Genomic DNA, 7,095 nt, shown 5'->3' on the forward strand with positions numbered 1-7,095 from the left:
GACATTTTCTCCCAGAATATACATAACTTAATACTAAGAAAGTGTTGGGAGATTCTATTGTTTTTTTTATTAACTAATCACAAATTCCTGCTAACTATACGCTAGCCATCTGAGTGTCAATATACTTAATTTACATGTTTAAATATATGTCTTTGTAAAAATATAATCAGAATCTCTGATTTATGATCAATCTTTTATTGATGATTTACTATTATATTGTTTGTCTCTAGGTCCTGTCTCCCTTGCTCCCAACACCACCCCTCCCCCCACCACTGCCTTGCATTCAGTTCTAAACTCACAGAATTTTGGTAACAACTTAATTAGACAAGTACTATTACAATCATTCTTCTTTTAGAAAAATAAACAGGCATAGAGAATGAATCATCATTACCAACAGATAATCAATAGAAGATCCAGAATTCAAACCTAGGCTGGCTGACTCTATGATCAGTACTCATTTCATACCCTGTGCATGAATATTTTGGATATTCATGCTGGTTGCCAAATCTTGAACTCCTTTTTACCTTGTATTAGCTTTGATTACAGTCAATTACATGTCACATAGCCAATTACATACCTATAGTGCTGATTTTGAAGTGCCACGAATTAGATTAACTTCTTGCACATTCAATACAGAACACATTTATGAAAACTTTCCAAAACCTATTTTTCCACCTCATGTCTCAGCTTTTGGGTAATTATTCCCATTGTGCTTCGATGCATCTCAACTATTATAGTGAAACTTCCAACACCGATGCTCTGTTCCTTTGAAATGATTGCTTCAATGTTGAAAATAAGCATTCTCATTTTGGTTTCTATTCCCCTAATCTACTCTGGCTCTGTGTACAGTGTTGAATCCTTTTGCTGGAAAATTGAGCACCAAGAACTTCTATCTTGGCTTCATCTTTAGGCCCCATAAAAGCAGACCTGCTTTAGAATCTCCCAAGTGCTTGGTTATAGCTGAGATGGGAAATCAACATCCTATCTCCAGTCTGCTCCAGAAGTTACTCAGCAGGCCCCGCCAAGCTATCCTGAAACAGGAGTTCACCCTTAGAATCTGTGTCTCTTAAAAGCAGTCCTTCCATCTCCTTTATGCAAATAGAGGGCCATTGTAAAAATGTTTGTACTTGGAATGGGGGGACTGTATTTTATGTGAACAATGCCTTCTTATTCTCTTCAACCTGGACGCCTTTCTCTGCTGTTAAGCATCTTTATAATGCATGCAGATTTGATGTGAGACAGGGAAGAAAGCGGATTGGGCTGGGGGAGCCTTTGTGGAGGAAGCCTTTTAACAAGTGCTCCCTGCTGAGGGTAGAGGAGAGAAATGATCAAAGAGCTCACAAGAGGCCAAGACTCCCATAAGAAAATATATAAAGGGCAAAGATTGTATATTGAAATATCAAAGGAACTCTCAATGCGGTGTGGAGAAACATAATACTGGCACAAAGCTCCATTTATGCAGGCCAACCAACTTTATTTAATAGTGTTATATATGCGCTTGGGGCCAATCAGTCATTCAGACCATGTGGAAGGTCCTTGGGATGTGCGAGAAGCTTGCACATGAAGCCTATTTTTAGAACCCCCTTTTCTTAACTAACAGCTAAAAAGAATGCATTTCAGAAGTTTCATGTTGCTTGGAATTGCTAACAGCAACTTCCCTCCTTCCCATCAAATTTCCATCTTCCGTGTTATGTGGACAGGGTGAAAGGTTGCAAATAAGGATAGCAACATATAGTTCATTCTATAAGTACTGAGCATACAATGGTGGGTAGGGTTATGACATAGACTGTTCTTAAGAAATATCCTTCCCGAGCATTTTTTGGGGGGTGGGAGAGTAATTTGGGCCATACCCAGTAGTCCTCAGCAGCTACGCCTGGTGTACATATGATGCTAAGTTTCAGGGTCATGGCAGCTGATTATAGGCCAGTGCCTTAGCTTTCTCTCCATCTCTCTGGCCCTCTTTCCCTAGAAGAAAAGAAAACAGGAGAAGGGATGAAAGAAGAGGGGGGGGTCATAGCGAGTATGGGGTGTTGTAAAGGAAAGAAATATATGCTAATACAGGATTAAAAAGAGTGTGCTACACAATGAATATTTCTAGGTATGATGAGCAAATAGCAAGGAATGTATACCTAAATCAAAGTGGGCTTCATGGAGGAGTGAAATACTATGAATTTATTGTGACCGATTATGTCTATATTGTGGTTTTCATGCATGGAAAATACCACACAAGTAATTTGACATGTTTAACATCTAGCCCTTAATACCACTTGCTTTCTGATGGTGTCATTGACATAACTCTTCTGTCCCCAAACTGATTTGGGGATTAGGTTGAAACTAGTATAATCAGAAGCTTAGTTTGGAATTAAAAATAAGAAAAACCCATTTAATCTATTTTCTCTATACTTTTCTTGATTATCTAGCCTTACTTTTGTTTTCCTATTCACTTTTCTCTTTGCAGCATTTTTTCTCTCCTCCTTCACTTTTAATCTCCTTCTCAATCACACCACACACACACACACCATACCACATTGTTCCTGGCTGATTATGCCAAAAACATCCTCCATTAATTTCTTAAAAACTTATTAAACATAAAGGATTAAAGGACAATGTTAATAGAATTATTTTCATCTCGATGAGAATAATTCCAGAGAGCAAATGATAGTAGCATTTATTTCCAAACTCCCAATTCCCAAATAGTTTAAACTGTTCCATTTAGGAAAAAAACAAAGCTCTGATTTGCATTCTCACCTGTGGTGAGAGAAATCCACCAGACCTCAGTGAAGGGAGCTGAGGGCAGCAGGAGCAGTAGAGGAAATAAATATCAGGTGCTTTCATGCTCCCGGACCCAAAGGCCAGTTCCTGTTCCCAGGCCTTTGTGTATATTCTAAGATCCGTGCAGTTCTCACAATTGTCTTCAGGGGGTAAATACTAATCATCACACTCATTTTACAAATTATAAGACGGAGGCAGAGAAGGATAGACACATGATCAAAGACAAGTACAGAATAGGAGATGAAGAAGCCAGGTGGGGACCCCTGGGTTCTGGATGTGACAGCGCCACAGTGCAGGCTGGTAAACAGGTGTGTCCAGGTGGACCAGAAAGAGAACAGGCAGTGCTTGTGTAAGGGAAGCTGGGGGCAGGATCAGAGGCAGCTGAAGGGTTTCTATCCCATAAGGAGGCATCTCCAGACACCTAGTTTGGATTTCTCCTTGCCTCAGGCTCTGTCACTTCAATATACTTTATTTTGTTTACAGTCTTTGAAAAGATGTGCTAGGCTTTGGCACACACCACACTGCAAAAGAAATCCCAGTGTAAGGCAGAAGACTGAAAAGCATATTCCCAGAAAGATTTTTAAACAAAGTGGGGATTTGCTGCAGTTGAGGACTGCATGCTTGGGACCTTTAGTCACCTGCTGCTTTATTTAAATGCAGTGGAGGAAAGAAATAAATGCTAAAAAAATAAACAAACACTGTGACTCTTTCCTTAGAGTGTGCTTGGAGTTCATTGAGCCCAAGTCATATTTCTGTGCTTCATCCCAGTTTGTGGTTGGCACAAAATCTGTAAGGGTTTCTATTAAGGTCTTTTTTTTTATAGCTGGGGGAGTTATTTATTAAGAGAATTTATTTTATTTCTAAAAACACTCAAATAATTAGAAGGCTTGCTTCCAGATTTACTACAGCAATAGAGAATTTATAGAAGTAGAAGCTGCTGGTACACTATGAAAGTTCCATAAATATCACTGTTGTTAATATCATTACTATTATTATTAAAATAATATTGTTGTTATTGCTAGTATTATTAATTACAGATAGTCTGGATTTTGGTGCATCATAGAGACATACCTATGCACTGAAACAATTTTTAAATAATGTGATTCTTTTGTCTCTTGGGTTCTGACACAACCTTACTCCCACCAGTTTATGTCCCATAAGGAAAATTTTCTGAAAAACACTGAGAAAAAATTGTTTGTGGCTGGGTGACAGATGCGGCAGTAAAGTACCTTCTAATTAACCCGCATCAAAATCCACTCATTCATAAATTGTCGCTATCACCAGCAGGACAAATATGTTTCTCATGCTTGGTGTTGACAAAATGCCAGTCAGTCATGTATGCAGAACATAGTCTTAGTTTGAACAAATGTCTTTCCTTAAACCAGAGCAGAAGAATTGCCCAAATAATGGTCAATAGGATGCTGGCTCAGAACCAGAATAACAAAGGTTTATTATCTCCTAAGTCTGTTGAGAACTAAACAGAAGAGATTTTGCCAAGGTATGTGACATCCTTCACAAAAAAAAAGCTACATGGCCATACAGAGGTTTGTTAACTAAAGGACAAATGCCCTATTTGATGATCTAATAGAAATAAATCAGGAGTCCGAATTATTTATTGCCTGCCCCTTTGGGCCCTGCACAGCACACTGGCTTTGTAATGCAATGATAGTTATTATTAGGTTGCTTGCTAGAGAGTCAGGGAAACAAGTTTCTGTTCTCAAAATAGGTCTGGAAAATATTAATTTCATTTTGGGGAAAGACTTTTTAATGGGTGTCAGCAATACAGTTAAAGAGGAAGGAAAGGATGAATTGAATAGAACTTCAATTTTCACAGTTTCCTGTCAGGATAAGGAAAACAAAAGAAAACATTGTTTTCTAGAAAGCATTATTTCATTGTGATTATAACAAGCAATTCTGGCCATTTAATTTTTCCTGCCTGGGGCCACCTTTTGTCACAGTGTATTTTGCATATTAAGTAGGAGAAAAACAATCAAATGAATAACTGCATAAATGAATTTTTTTTTACAGAGTAGGGGCATTCGTGCTCAGAGTTTATCATGCAGTTAAAACAGATATTTAACAAATGTTAAATTAGCTCCTTTTCCTCCCTCATGAAAAATACCTATGGCCTCATACTTTCCCCTATCTTCCCAAATCTAAATGCAAAGGTATCAATTGACAAATGAAAGTATAGTTACACTATAAATACTTGCATTTGGAAATATCTGCAATAACAAATTAAAAAATTGCTATACCATGATTTAGTATTCCCTAGAATATTAAATTAATAAATTTTAGCACTTACTGTCCTTGATAATAATAACAAATGCCAATTATTGGACACAAACTGAGTTAGACACCAGGTGGGACTCTTCATATATTTTCTTTTTTTTTTTGCTTTTTTGGGTCACACCCAGCAATGCACAGGGGTTACTCCTGGCTCATGCACTCAGGAATCACCCCTGGCGGTGCTCAGGGGACCATATGGGATGCTGGGATTTGAACCCAGGTCGGCCGCGTGCAAGGCAAACGCCCTACCCGCTGTGCTATCACTCCAGCCCCTTCATATATTTTCAATCTACAAGATGGGCATTATTTTCTTCCATTTAACAGTGGAGGAAAATAGAACATAGAAAGTTTAAATAACTACTGTGGTCATCCCTGGGATATGGCTCAGTGGTAGATTGCCTGTCTTGCATACATGATGCCAAGAGTTTGATCCCAAGATCCACTGCAAATCACTGAGGGCAATCACTTGTATTGCCCATGTAATACAGTACTCCCATGTTCTATGCAGTACTATAAACTGTATGACCTCCAAAACACTACAACCAAACATGTGCTAACACTCTAACCAAAAGTGTGACCCCTGATGAGCTCTAAAACCTAATATACGACCCTGAACAGTACAGCAGTAAAGGAAAGGAGAAAAGAACAAGGAGTCTAAAACACGAGACCAGTTCCCCCAGGTCTGGGTTTACCAGGTTTGCCTTGGGATTCATTTGTTTCTCTACATCCCTCTTCTATCCTCTTAAGTAAACTATACTTAATGTTTCTTCAACAGTGAGGGAAATGTCCTAAATCTGCAATAACCACTGCTAGTTGTTACTTGAATCTGGCTATTGAGTATTTAAAATCAGCATAGTGTGATGGTGGTGATAAAGTTGTATATCTACTTAATTTAAACCTAGATAGGCATTTGTGGCTAATTGCTACTGTGTTAGACAGTGTACCTCTTAAACATATAAGAACCGTAATGCCAATATACCTGCCACAGTATACATAGTGAAGATCATGCATCAACTGAACAATTTTAGAACCGGAATCATTCTGTCCTCATTCTTTTCCAGTGAATCCCGCCTGTGTGAGATTCCACCTAAGGATGGTGATCCTGCCATAGGGCACACACTCTCTCTCACATTTGCCCTACAGTTTGCAATTAGATCTGGTGTTCCATTAGATTTGTGTCCTCCATTCAAAACTGTTGCTCATTCTCTTAGCCAATCCACTAAAATATCTTATACCCATAAAATTAAATGTCTTGCTTACCAACATGATTTATTTTAAAATGTAAAGGAGAAGACACGAGAACTTCTTTTCTAAAATAGAACGCTTTCTTCAAAGCTCAACTAAATGTTCTGCGAAGAGATCTGTTAGCATTGGACTAACATCAGCTCTCTGCCTGTAGAACTTCGTAATGAGAGTAACAACTATTTCTCAATGTCTACTGAGAGTCAGATATTCATCTAACTCAATCACAGCCTTTGGAAGTAGACATTAATATTTTCCCATTTTACAAATCAGGAACATGTGTGTTTTGCCTCAATGTTCTAACTCTTTCCACTTTTCTACATTGTCATCGGCTTGATATTTGTAAAATGATAAGAACAGATACTATACTTGATGTTAGCCAAAAGGCCAAGAAGTGATGCTTTCAGATTTATAATTGGCTCCTAAGTCTGCTACATATTTATTTGGATTATGGGTCAATATATGGCATATACAAAGATGCAATTAGGTAAGTGTCTATACAAAACAGCCCTAAAAAAGACCCTTGTAAAACCCTAATCTTCAGAAAATCACATTGGTAAAATAAGGAAAATATATAGAAGTTAAAACCCAATTGTACCTATTTGGATGAAAAATAAAATCTAATTACTGTTAAAGATAAACTGCTGAGACCACATCTATGACAATAAAATCAGATTAATGGAAAGATGAGATTTGATTAACTACTTAGGATCATCCATCAAGGTTTTATTGTGTTAAGTTCAATACTATTAGGTAAGGAAAACACAGCCTCATAGTAAAACGTTTGTTGAG

General features: G+C 37.8%; 1 pseudogene; it reads right to left on the minus strand.

Moving 5' to 3' along the window:
• Nucleotides 1–6,582: 6,582 nt before the first annotated feature.
• On the minus strand, nt 6,583–6,702 carry LOC129401139 (U2 spliceosomal RNA; annotated as a pseudogene).
• Nucleotides 6,703–7,095: the final 393 nt, after the last annotated feature.

The sequence above is a fragment of the Sorex araneus genome, chromosome 1, assembly GCF_027595985.1.
Source record: "Sorex araneus isolate mSorAra2 chromosome 1, mSorAra2.pri, whole genome shotgun sequence".
Taxonomy (NCBI): domain Eukaryota; kingdom Metazoa; phylum Chordata; class Mammalia; order Eulipotyphla; family Soricidae; genus Sorex; species Sorex araneus.